Genomic DNA, 14,168 nt, shown 5'->3' with positions numbered 1-14,168 from the left:
TCTATCTTTTTTTTTTTTTAATACTGTTTTGAACAAGGTTTTGTGCTTTGGACGTTTTGATTTGTGGTCCATTTTTGAAAATAACCCCGAATACGGGCAAAACATAGAGATTCATACCGTTACGATGTAGGAGGAGCCAGCATTTTCAGTACACTGCTCCCCAGACATCCCAGGAGAGCAACGGGGCACCCTAGAGAGCACTTCTGTGCACTTCATAAAAAAGATCCCCGATGCCCATCTCACCTTTCCTCCCTTTCTTGTCCCCTGAGCCCTCCAAAACCCACCCAAAACACATTGTCCCCCACTGTCCTCCACTACAATAGCCCTTATGGGTGAAGGGGGCACCTATATGTGGGTACAGTAGGGTTTTGGTGACTTTGGGAAGGGTCACAGTTTCCATCACAAGTGTGACAGGTAGAGGGAGATAGGGACATGAGTCCCCCACTCCATAGTGCACTGCATTGAGCACTAAACTACTCTAGGGACCTGCATGCTGCTCTAATAGACCTGCTTTCAAAATCTGAAGCTGTCATAGAAGCTGGCAAGTCATATTTTGATTCACATTTGTGGGGGGGAGAGGGGTCATTGGGAGGTCACCCCTGATTCTGTCCAGTGGACATCTGGTCATTTAGGGCACCTTTTCGTGCCTTATTCATTCTGAAAACAGGTCTAGACCAAAACGTCTTACTTTTAGTCCTGGACGTTTTTGTTTTGCTCCATTATGGCTATAAAACATCCAAGTGTTATGCGCGCCCTAATCCCACCTTCAAAATGCCTCCAACATGCCCCCCCTTGTGATTTGGACACACTGCAGATGAATTGCGTAGCTAAATGTCTGCAAAATAGGTTTTGAAAATACTAATTTGAACGTTTTGAGAAGAAAAATGTCCAAATTGGGCTTTATGAGACTTTAGACATTTTTCTCTTTTGAAAATGAGCGCCATAGTAACATAGTAGATGACAGCAGATAACGACCTGTACAGTCCATCCAGTCAACCCAACAAGGTAACTCATAGTATAAGGTATGATGTTATACTACATATGTATACTTGATCTTGATTTGTCCTTGCCATTTTCAGGGCTCAGACCATAGAAGTCTGCCCAGCACTGGCCTTGCTTCCCAATTACTGGACTTGCCATCTAAGCACCACTCAGTTTGTCTGGTTCCAGTCTCTTTCCATACAAGACTCCTTTGTATTTATCCCACACATTTTTTAAATTCCATTACCGTTTTCATCTCTACCTCCCACTGGAGGGCATTCCAGTTATCTACCACCCTCTCCGTGAAAAAGTACGTCCTGACGTTTTTCCTGAGCCGGCCCCCCTAAAACCTCAATTCATGTCGTCTAGTTTGACAGCCTTCCTGTCTCTGGAAAAGGATTGTTTGTAGATTAATACCTTTCAAATATTTGAACGTCTGTATCATATCACCCCTATCTCTCCTTTCCTCCAGGGTGTACATTTTCAGGTCATCAAGTCTCTCCATGTATGTCTTGAATTCGGTGGGGATATCCTGAATACTCTGACTGGCTGGGTGTGCCCTGAGGACTGGGTTGAAAACCTCTGCCTTAGAGGGTAATTCTATAAAGGGGTATCTATATTTAGGCACTTGGAACCTATTCACTAAAGAAAAAACAGTGCCTACCTTTCTTTTCTTTTTATTGTTAAACAATTTTATTGCTTTAAATGATCTATAAACACAGGCAGGATGATATTACAGTAATAAGGTAGGAGAGCTACATAACAATATTTTAGCACTTATACATATCCTCTAAGTAAATATGGTATGAAATCCCTATTTCCCCCTCCCTCTCATCTCTTATTATTAATGAAAACAACAGTTTAAAGAAAGGACATTACGAAGTATGATTCGTAGATGTGTCATAATTCTGGCATTCTGCAAAGATTTTTAGTAGTTCCCAAGTTGAGGCAAACTTTGTATTGGAGATAGGCACTGAACAATGTTAGCTTCATACCAGTTTGTACAGCAAACATTGTGCCATCAAGATTGAAAGGATAGTGATTGCAAGTTTTTCCAGGATCTTAAATTATCCTGTAATGCAATGGCAGTTAAGATGGAAATTAGATGTCTGTTATCTTCTGTTAATGAATTGGTATTTTGAAAACAATTGAACCAGTAGGCACCAGTATAACATATGGTCAAATGTACCAATGTCAAAATTACAGGACCAGCAAAAGTCAGATGTTTCAAAAGATATCTTATGTCCTTTAACTGGAGTTCATAGGCAGCGAAGAGCAATGAAAGATGAAGATCTGACTGATCATATTATTATGGTCCAAAAGTAATTCCAAGAATTATAATCAGTCTACTCACAGAGCTGTGCCAAGAGATACCTAGATTTTGAAGAGATGTTTTATTAGAGTTCTGGCATATAATTTGATAACATATATATGCTTTATGACGTGCACATGATATTTGATTACAAATAGTAAATAAGGAAGGTGTTTCCAAGGAAGGAAGAGATTTTTTTTAATAAGCCTTTGGCTTATACTTTACTTGTATCCAACAGAAGCACTAAGTAAAGGTTGATATTGTATATCTGGATTTTCAGAAGGCGTTTGACAAAGTGCCTCATGAAAGACTCCAAAGGAAACTGGAGAGTCATGGGATCGGAGGCAGTGTATTATTGTGGATTAAGAGCTGGTTAAGGGATAGGAAGCAGAGAGTAGGGTTGAATGGTCATTATTCTCAATGGAGAAGGGTAGTTAGTGGGGTCCCACAGGGGTCTGTGCTGGGACCGCTGCTTTTTAACACATTTATAAATGACCTTGAGATGGGAGTAACTAGTGAGGTAATTAAATTCGCAGATGACACAAAGTTATCCAGGGTTGTCTCGTCGCAGGAGGAGTGTGAAAGATTACAAGAAGACCTCATGAGACTGGGGGACTGGGCATTCAAATGGCACATGAAGTTCAACGTTGACAAGTGCAAAGTGATGCATGTGGGAAGGAGGAACCCGAATTACAGCTATGTTATGCAAGGTTCCGCTTTAGGAGTTGCGGACCAAGAAAGGGGTCTGGGAGTCATTGTGGATAGGACGTTGAAATCTTCAGCTCAATGTGTTGCGGCGGCTAAGTGAACAGAATGTTGAGTATTATTAGAAAAGGGATGGAAAACAAACATGAGGATGTTATAATGCCGTTATATCGCTCCGTGGTGTAACCGCACCTGGAGTATTGTGTTCAGTTCTGGTCGCCTCATCTCAAAAAAGATATAAAGGAATTAGAGAAGGTGCAGAGAAGGGTGACAAAAATGATAAAAGGGATAGGACGACTACCCTTTGAGGAAAGGTTAAGACGGCTAGGACTCTTTAGCCTGGAGAAAAGGCAGCTGAGGGGTGATATGATAGAGGTGTACAAAATAATGAGTGGGGGTACAGCGGACTGATGTGAAGCGTTTGTTTACACTTTCTAACAATAATAGAACCAGGGGACACAAGATGAAATTAGAATGTGGTAGGTTTAAAACAAATCGGAGAAAATTTTTCTTTACTCAGTGTGTAGTTAGACTCTGGAACTCATTGCCGGAGAAGGTAGTGACGGCAGCTGGCCTTGCTGAGTTTAAAGGGGGTCTGGATAGATTCCTGAAGGAAAAGTCCATTGATCGTTATTAAATTTTGGGTTTTTGCCAGGTTCTTGGGGCCTGGATTGGCCGCTGTCAGAGACAGAGTGCTGGGCTTGATGGACTTTTGGTCTTTTCCCAGCGTGGCGGTGCTTATGTGTTTATGTACACTGTGCTAATGAGAAAGACATGAAATGTCCATCCTGTATTATGTCTCTAACAGTCAAGATCCCTTTGTTGGCCCAATTAGGCCAGAGAAGACATTTACCTTCAATTTAGGGTTGTTCCATAAAGACCAAGGCATAAATCCTTCATCCTTGGAAGTAAGGAGTGAGTTCATCATATTTAAAGCTTGAAGTAATGATGAAATAATTGGATTGTTTTTTATATTATTTGGTACTTTTTGTACCAATCATATAGTGAAGGAAAAAAAAAGGGACACTAATATGCTTTTCAACTTGTAACCAGCTAGGGATTGCAGTTGTAGTAGAATCGGTGATCCAACACATATTTTGATGCAATTATGCCCAATGGTAATTAAACAGATTCAGGAAATTAACGCCTCCCTTGTCTTTTGAAAGAAATAATTTTGATAGTGCTATACGAGGACATTTACCATTCCACATGAAATTGGACATGAGTTTGTTTAAGGATTTGTAGAATGATACCTCATAAAATATAGGCAGCATATTAAGAAAGTATAGTATGATAGGGACAACTGACATCTTAATTGTCTGAAGTCTGTCCCACCGTGATAACCATTTTGGTTTCTAATTTTACTAGTCACAAGTTGTTGATTAGACATGATAGTGACCTGTAGATCAGGTAGTAGCAACTACAATGTATATTGTTCGGGTGCAGATCGGCTAGAATATAACTTAATTTACAAAACATCTGCTGCCACAAAATGACAATTATCTGCCTGCAATTAGTGCAGTGTGCTGAGCAGCAGGGAAAAAAGGACTCAAAGAGCTTCCAGATCCTGAATTAATCTGTTGACGCTAAAACAGAAGAGCGTTGAGATGTCCTGCTGATCATTCTCTGAAATGTGACACCGAGACCCTGAAGCAGCCGTGCGAAACGCTGGCCACCGTTGGCTCGGCACATGAATAAAAGAGAGCGGAGCACAGCACGCAACGCTGTCCAGAAGCACCAACTGGAAAGATAAGTGGTGGTGCTTATTTAATTTCTGTAAATGTATTATATTTTCTAAGAGACTAACCTAACCAGCAGGAATTGTAGCACATCATAAGGTTTTTTTGGCCAATGATGAAGGCAGGGTCTTTAGCTTCAACACATTAATTCAGGATCTGGAAGCTCTTTGAGATCAGGTAGTAGCTTCAGTCCAAGATATTTAATATCTTGAGGTTGCCATTTAAATGGGAAGATGTCAAATAAACTCGTTGTACAGTGAACATTTAGAGGCAACACCTCAGACTTTGACCAGTTAATTTTATATCCTGAAAAAGCACTGAATTTATAAATTAAGAGACGGCTGAGGGGAGACATGATAGAGGTATATAAAATAATGAGTGGAGTGGAACAGGTGGATGTGAAGCGTCTGTTCACACTTTCCAAAAATACTAGGACGAGGGGGGCATGCGATGAAACTACAGTGTAGTAAATTTAAAACAAATCAGAGAACATTTTTCTTCACCCAACGCGTAATTAAACTCTGGAATTCGTTGCCGGAGAACGTGGTGAAGGCGGTTAGCTTGGTAGAGTTTAAAAAGGAGTTAGACGGTTTCCTAAAGGACAAGTCCATAAACCGCTACTAAATGGACTTGGGAAAAATCCACAATTCCAGGAATAACATGTATAGAATATTTGTACGTTTGGGAAGCTTTCCAGGTACCCTTGACCTGGATTGGCCGCTGTCATGGACAGGATGCTGGGCTCGATGGACCCTTGGTCTTTTCCCAGTGTGGCATTACTTATGTACTTATTTTGGTATAGTAGATTGAGGTTTAGTCAGATAGAACAATACGTCATCAGCGCATGGAGAAAATGTATAGGTGATATCATGAATCTTAATATCATGTATGCCATTATTCTGCTTTATAGCCAACAGTAGGGATTCCAATGTCAAATCAAATAAGAGTGGTAAAAGGGGACAGCCTTGGCGAACGCCCTCTGTAAATAAAAAGGTTGTTCCAAAATGTGGGTCATTGACTTGATTAGAGTCACCAGCAATTACAATATTAGTATGCGTCCTGGGAAAAACCTCAGTGTAGAGTTTCTAATATAATTCTATATCACCTGATGTTGGTGTACAAATATTAATTATGGAATATTTTGTTTGGCCAATTTGTAGGTTAATTATAACCCACCTGCTTTCAGTATCACAGAGCTCTGAAATTAGGTTTTGTTTCTTTGAAAAATGTTTGCTTTAAATCTATTGTTGAGAGTTCTTTTTCCTTTTTGGGGGGGGGGGGGGGGGGCAAGACTATGGAATATGTTACCATGAGATCTTAAATATATGCCTTCCTACTCTTATTTCAGGAAAAGTTTGAAGACTTTGATTTGATTCTCTTATTCATTGATATATTGGTAATTTTTTTCAGTTTTTGTCATTTTACGCTATTGTAGAACTTTTATTCTGTGACCGTTCCTGATGCCTTCAAACATGCTGTGGTCACACCACTCCTTAAGAAGCCTTCACCTGGCCCTACCTGTCCTTCCAACTATTGACCCATCTCACTCCTCCCCTTCCTCTCCAAGATACTTGAATGTGCCGTTCACCGCCGCTGTCTTGACTTTCATCTCAAGCTGTTCTTGACCCGCTCCAATCTGGCTTTTACCCTCTTCATACAACTGAAACTACACTTACAAAAGTTTCCAATGACCTGCTACTAGCCAAATCCAAAGGTCTCTATTCTATCCTCATCCTTCTCGATCTATCCGCTGCTTTTGACACTGTTGATCACAGCTTACTCCTTGATATGTTGTCTTCACTTGGATTCCAGGGCTCTGTTCTTTCCTGGTTCTCCTCCTACCTCTTGCTTCGCACCTTTAGTGTACACTCTGGTGGATCCTCTTCCACTTCTATCCCACTACCAATCGGTGTACCTCAGGGTTCTGTTCTCGGTCCTCTCCTGTTCTTCATCTACACTTCTTCCCTTAGCTCTCTAATATCATCCCATGGCTTTCAATACTATCTCTACCCTGACGACTCCCAGATCTACGTCTCTACGCCCAAAATCTCAACCAGCATCCAGACCAATGTATCAGCCTGCCTATCTGATATCGCTGCCTGGATGTCTCAACGTCATCTGAAACTTAACATGGCCAAAACTGAGCTTCTCATCTTTCCCCCTAAACCCTCCTCTCCTCTCCCCCCTTTCTCTATTTCTGTGGATGGCGCACTCATTCTCCCTGTCTCATCAGCTTGTAACCTTGGGGTCATCTTCGACTCCTCTCTCTCCTTCTCTGCTCACATTCAGCAGATTGCCAAAATCTATCGTTTTTTTCTCTATAACATCAGCAAAATCCGTCCCTTCCTCTCTGAGCACTGTACCAGAACCCTTATCCACACTCTTATCACCTCTCGCCTAGATTATTGCAACCTTCTCACCAGCCTCCCACTTAGCCATCTCTCTCCTCTTCAATCAGTCCAAAACTCTGCTGTGCGACTCATTTTCCGCCAGAGTCGCTATGCTCACATTAGCCCTCTCCTCAAGTCACTTCACTGGCTCCCTATCCGTTTCCACATTCAATTCAAACTTCTCTTACTGACCTATAAGTGCATTCACTCTACCACTCCCCAGTACCTCTCCACTCTTGTCTCTCCCTACGACCCCCTTGGGTACTCCGTTCTGTGGATAAATCTCTGTTGTCTGTCCCATTCTCCTCTACTGCTAATTCCAGACTCCGTTCCTTTTATCTTGCTGCACCTCACGCCTGGAATAGACTTCCCGAGCCTGTACATCTAGCCCCGTCTTTGGCCATTTTCAAATCCAGGCTAAAAGCCCACCTCTTACACTGCTTTTGACTCCTAACCACTACTCACTTGCCCTGTACCCTTTTATCCACACCTCTTTAATTCCCTTACCTCTTAGTTGTTCTGTCTGTTTGCCTGCCCTATTTAGATTGTGAGCTCTTTGAGCACGGACTTTCTTTTCATATATGGTGTACAGCACTGCGTATGCCTTGTAGCTCTATAGAAGTGATAAGTAGTAGTAGTAAACCACCGTGAATCATTTTAGGAAACGTGTTATAAAAGATTCCAATAGAATAGCATAGAATAGAATGGAAAGTGTTAATTAATAATTAAATCAGCTGATTTCTTAATCAGTATTGCTACTCCTCAATTTTTGAAACTATTGGGGAATAGAAGAATTCACAAATCCAGCCTCCTATTATTTATTTTTTTCAAGGTACATTAAGACCTTTTTCTGACCGGGTGATTTAATCCATTAACATTTAAAGAGTATATTTTTATGCTAGACATTACTACAATTAAAATGAATCACATTGCTGACATTAATGATTTGTAAACCAGTCATAATGAATTGCCCCATTTGTTTAGGAAGAGAATTATGCTGCAGTCGTCCTTTCCTTAATAATGTTGAACAATAACAGTAAACTTGTAAGAGATTATACCCTTCCCAAATTTCTACACCCAACTTTGTGCGAGCATCAGAGATGCACATGCAAATAATTGACTAAGGAGCTTGGAAACATCAATAATTGGAAGTCTTTAAAATTTGTGCGCTCATCTTGCTGCACACTATTCTATGAAACACAGCATATAACTTCAATTGCACACATTTGAAAAGGGGGCTTGGCCAGGGGACGTGCCGGGGGCATTCCAAAAAGTTGCACATGGATTTACAGAATTCACCCGATGTGCACCTAAATTGGGTGCCTCGGTGGTGCAACTCGAAGCTGTAAAGCTTTTGTGCTTCAAGAATTATGCACTAAATTTGTCTCATTGGTATCTACTTTTGTCCATCTAGTTTGTTTCAATAAAGTCAAAGGCATAACAATACGTATTAATAAATGTTCAAATTATAAACTTAGCTTTGTCGGCTCAGGCAGTCCAACATAGCACATGTTTCGCATAAAGCTGTCTCAAGGACAAACCCCCGTCATAACTCAGCTCCTTCTCTTGCCAACCAGCGCTGTTATCGAAACATCCGATAACCACCACCGAGGTCTATGTAGGATTTTCAAGTGATTATATTGTATAACAAGTTGGACTCTGGTTTATTTAATCTCAGTTTTGTGATTAGCACTGGAGTTAGGAGTCACGTATTGCCACATTATTAAAGTTTACCTAAATTGGGTGCCGGCATTCACACCTGCTTTTAGCTGCCATAATTATGGCGCCCAACAGTTAAGCTTCTGGATCCACACCAAACGGTATGCTCCCTTTATAGAATAGTGCTTCGCTCTCAACTTTTCAGTACCATTTATTGAATTCCTTCTTAATGTGTGCAGATCCATGCTAAATCCAGATATTCCAGTTATTTACGTGCACTTTTGGTGCCTAAATCTTGGGACCCCCACCCAGTGGTGTACTGGAGCGGGCTCTCACAGGCTCGCGAGAGCCGTTTGTTACGTTTTTAAGAATTTAGGAGCCAGTTGTTAAAATAGGCCTCCCCATAGCTACTTTAACAACTGACTCCCAAAATGTGGGCTTGGGCCCCCTCCTGAATTCTCTTTTACATTGCTGGCAGTGATGCTGGCTCCACCAGCCAAGTAAATAGACTGCTGCTGCTCCCTACTCCTTGTTTTTGACTCTGAGCATCAGGCTGGGACTTTTCATGCAAGCGTAAGAAGGTTCCATCATGCTGCTCAGAGCCAGAAACAAGCAGCAGAGAATGGTGGCAGTCCATTTATTGGCTGGTGGGGCTCGACAAAGGTATGCCTAGCGTGCCCGCACAAGGGAGGGGAGAGAGAGGCATGTATTCCCCCCCCCAAAAAAAAAAAATTTCAGGGCCAGCTATGCCCGGAGAAAGAGCCCGTTGTTAAAAATTTACCAGCACACCCCTGCCCCCACCCCTTATAGAATTACCCCCTCATAGACCAGAAGGTATCAGACTAAAACCTTGTTTTCAGACTGAGTCCCAGGAAGTGGCAGGGCAGGACAAAAATAAGAATTCACATCTTCAGTTTTAGGAACATAATTTGTTTTGTTACTTATTATTTATTATTTATTTGTAACGCTTTTTAAACCTCGCACTTTCCCACTCATTAGTAGGTTCAATGAGCACTTGTCTGGATACCTCATTTGAGCACTGGAAGTGTGCTGAAATAGTGACAGAAAGGCAACCATCTCAACTTCCCCTGGCCCTGAACTCCCATCATGCACTTCAAGTGATGTCACAGAATTTACACCTGCAGGAGACAGACATGACTGTCACACACAGGAACAAAGTGAGAGATCACTGTTTATGTTTAAAAAGCTAAAGTTATGAAATGGGGGGGGGGGGGGGGTCAGGCGTGGGAGCTTCCTGTCAGAAAGGACAGTTGTACAGCTGAGAAACACTATGGTACTGTGCAAAATTCCTTTTGGTGCTGCCTTCCATGCCACATATAATAATAAACTACGAAGAGTGGCTGCACACTCCTAATCACCAAATGACCTCATCAGAGCGAGCGCCAATTCCCCACCATTGCCAGGGAGACACAAAGTGCTCTTCCCGAAATGGGCAGAAATTTAGAAGATAAAGAAAACAAAAGGTCTTACCTACTCGTATCCAAAACATTCCCATTGCCCTTCCTTTTCCGATATTTTAAGGATAGGGGGGGGGTCCCCTCAGATTTGCTACTAGCACAGGTGTTATAGTACAAGGACCTGTCCAGAATAAGGAATGACTTGGTATGTACAGTATCTAAAATCACCCCTCTCTGAGGCAGTGGCGTACCGAGGGCAGGGAAGTGGGGGCGGCCCACCCCGGGTGCAGGTCATAAGGCAGTGCTGCGGCTGCCATGGACATCTTCCCCCCGATTCATGTGGTGCTGCCGCTGCTGGGATGTGCAGTGCTGGTGCTGCTGCATTAGGGGTTCCGTCCTGGCATCCCCCCTCCAACTAGTGCGGTTATGTATCGCTCTCCCTCCTCTCTCCACCCCCACCCCACTCTGCAGGCCTTTAAACTTCCAGACCTCCGGCAGAGTGCATCAGCAATATAAGCGCTGCCTTCGGCCAGCCCAGGAAGCCTTCTCTGTACAACATTCCGCCTACAAGGGAAGCTGTACAGTGGAGCAGGCTAAAAGGCAGATCTGACATCACTGATGCTGCCAGTGGGCCTGGAAAGCTTGGAGGCCTGCAGAGCAGGGCTGGAGGTGGATAGAGCCAAGGTGGAAGAACAATGTCAGTCAGACTGCAGGGAAAGGGAAGTGGAGAGAGGAGGAAGATCAGATGGCGATGCCAGTCCGAAGGGGAAGAAAGGGTGGAGAGAGGAGGGAGAGCAATGCCAGACCTCAGGGGAAGGGAAAAGGAGGGTGGAGAGAGGAGGAAAAGCGATGCCAGACCGAGGGGGAAGAGGGGGTGTAGAGGCAGAGAGCGATGCCAGACCAAAGGGGAAAGGAGCATGGAAAGAGGAGGGAAACCAGACCACAGGGGAAGGGGAAAATTAAAATATACAGGAGATACTGGAAAGCAGAATATTGATGGGGAGAGAACAGATAGAGAGAGGGGGAGATGCTGGAATGCATCATGCTGGAATGCATCATGTAAAAAGGAGAGAAGGGGCACAGGCTGGGTGGAAGGGAAAGAAAGGGGCAGAGAAAGCAGGCAGACACCATGTGGAAAGGGAGAGAAGACAGATGCAGGATGGAAGAGAGGGCAGACAGTGGATAGAAGGGGCAGAGAAAGCGGGCAGATGCTGGATGGAAGGGAGAGAAAGCAGATGAAAAAAGCAGAAAACAGAGACAACAAATGTAGAAAACAGATTTTTTTTTTTTTTTGCTTTAGGATAAAGTAGCATTGTAGTTGTGGTGATAAATAGAAAATGAAAATAAGGTAATCTTTTCATTGGACTAATTTTAATACATTTTTTACTAACTTTCAGAGACCAAAACCCCATCCTCAGGTCAAGACAGGATACCGTAACAGCAGTATACTGTACTGACCTGAGGAAGGAGGTTTTGGCCTCTGAAAGTTAACTGAAAAATGTATTAGTCCAATAAAATGGTGTCATCTTATTTTCCTTTTATTTCTGTTTGTTAATTTGTAAAGTGATGATTGGTATTGGTCAGTTTTTTCAAATTTACATCTGCTATCTTTATATTGCACAGTACTAGGGGACATGTATCACTGTTTCTGTGGTGTCGCATTGTATGCAGAATCTGACTTATTGGGGGGGGGGGTTAAATTTAATTTTTGTCTACATATTTCTATTTTTAGTTTGTGGTTACTTATTGAATACTGGGTGAGGGTGTATCTGTGTTCTGTGTTTGTGAAAAAGACATGATTTTTTGTTGGCAGGAACATCTAATCTGGCTTGTTTAGTTTTACAATAGGTGAATTGATGTTCTAGTGCTCACTGCAATGTTTAAGGTGCTGCCTTTTTTTAGGCAAACCCTTGTTGTGTGACTCGTGGATTATTATTAAAAATAATTTTTTCATAGAGAAGAGGTGGGTGTTAAAAAAATGATCGGCCCCAGGTGTCAAATACTCTAACAGGCTTATTTTTGACACAAATTGCAAGATGGGCGTCCTTCTCACAGGGTCGCCCAAATCGGCATAATTGAAAGCCGATTTTGGGCAGCCTCAACTGCTTTCCATCGAGGGAACAACCAAAGTTCATGGGGGCGTGTTGGAGGCGTAGCGAAGGCAGGACTGGGGCGTGCTTACCACATGGGCGTCCTCGACCGATAATGGAAAAAAGGGCGTCCCTGATAAACACTTGGAAGACTTTACCTGGTCCTTTTTTTTTTATGACCAAGCCACAAAGATATGCCCTAAATGACCAGATGACCATCGGAGGGAATCGGGAATGACCTCCCCTTCCTTCCCCAGTGGTCACTAACCCCCTCCCACCCTCAAAAAAAATTTTAAAAATATTTTTTGCCAGCCTCAAATGTCATACTCAGATCCATCGCAGCAGTATGCAGGTCCCTGGAGCAGTTTTAGTGGGTGCAGTGCACTTCAGACAGGCGGACCCAGGCCCATCCCACCCTACCTGTTACACTTGTGGTGGTAAATGTGAGCCCTCCAAAACCCATCACAAACCCACTGTACCCACATCTAGGTACCCCCTTCATCCCTAAGGGCTATGGTAGTGGTGTACAGTTGTGGGTTTGGGGTTTTGGGGGGCGGGTTGGAGGGCTCAGCACACAAGGTAAGGGAGCTATGCACCTGGGAGCAATTTCTGAAGTCCACTGCAGTGCTCCCCAGGGTGCCCAGTTGGTGTCCTGGCATGGCAGGGGGACCAGTGCACTACGAATGCTGGCTCCTCCCATGACCAAATGGCTTGGATTTGGTCGTTTCTGAGATGGCTGTCCTCGGTTTTCATTGGCACGCAAGATTTCATGTCTGCATGAACTTTTTTTAAATATCTGCTATTGCTGAAATAGATATTACTCTTTCACCTGCACTGCATGGCTTTGTTCAAGTTTCAGCTGCAGGATGCAGGAGCTCTCATGATACTCTTGCAATCTTACATCTCATGAGATTCGTGACCACAAAACCAGCTCAGGAGTTCCTGAATCCTGTGACCCAAACTTGATTTGAGTTGTGCTACGCAAACAGAAGAGAAATATGGCGGAGGGAAGAACTAAGGGGTTTGAGACTGCAGAACTGAAAGGGAGACTACTGAAAGGGAGGGGCTTGAAACAGGGGGAATGAGAAGGTAGACTGGGTGAGGAAAGTGGAGGGCAGAGCCAGCATATTAGGGGGGAGCAACCTACTAGTTATAATTTCTATAGCGCTACTAGACGTACGCAGCGCTGTACACTAAACATGTAAGAGACAGTCCCTGCTCGACAGAGCTTACAATCTAATCAAGACACACAAACAGGACAAATAAGGGCTAAGGGAATTACTATGGATGGGAATGATAAAACAGACATGGGTACTGAACAAGTGAATAGGAGTTAAGAGTTAAAAGCAGCCTCAACAAGGTGAGCTTTTAGCCTAGATTTGAAGACGGCCAGAGCTGGAGCTTGACGTACTGACTCAGGAAGTATATTCCAGGCATACGGTGCAGTGACATAAAAGGAACAGAGTCTGGAGTTGGCAGTGGAGGAGAGGAAGAGTTGCCTTGGGCTCCCATGCCACATGAGGCCCCAAACCTGCTTCAATCTGAAGGCGGCATAGTTTCCCTGGGCCCTGCAGGTTTAGCACCAGCCATGAGTCAGGGATGAGGAAAATAAGGGTACTGAAGGAGGGCTGGATGGGGAGATAAAACTTTAAAGGAGCCTGAGGGATGAGAGAGGACAGGGTGGTGGGAGTGAAGAATCAACTGACTCCTAAATTACATCAGATACAACTATTTTGGAAGTCTTCTAACTTGTTTATTTTAATCACATCCTGATCATTGCATATTATATCTTGTCCTGATATCATTATGTTATGTTTATCTATTTATACACTCCTAATTCTACATTATATTCTTATGTATCTCTTTGTTACAGT

General features: G+C 43.0%; 1 protein-coding gene across 1 annotated transcript in view; it reads right to left on the bottom strand.

The window, feature by feature from the left end:
* The window catches only part of ACER2 (alkaline ceramidase 2), a 64,975-nt gene that overhangs the window by 1,088 nt on the left and 49,719 nt on the right, over nt 1-14,168 (bottom strand). The gene's annotated exons all lie outside the window — the stretch shown is intronic.

This window comes from Microcaecilia unicolor, chromosome 2 (assembly GCF_901765095.1).
Source record: "Microcaecilia unicolor chromosome 2, aMicUni1.1, whole genome shotgun sequence".
NCBI classification, from domain to species: domain Eukaryota; kingdom Metazoa; phylum Chordata; class Amphibia; order Gymnophiona; family Siphonopidae; genus Microcaecilia; species Microcaecilia unicolor.
Note: the sequence above shows the minus strand (reverse complement) of the source record. Positions and strands in the feature narration are given on the sequence as shown.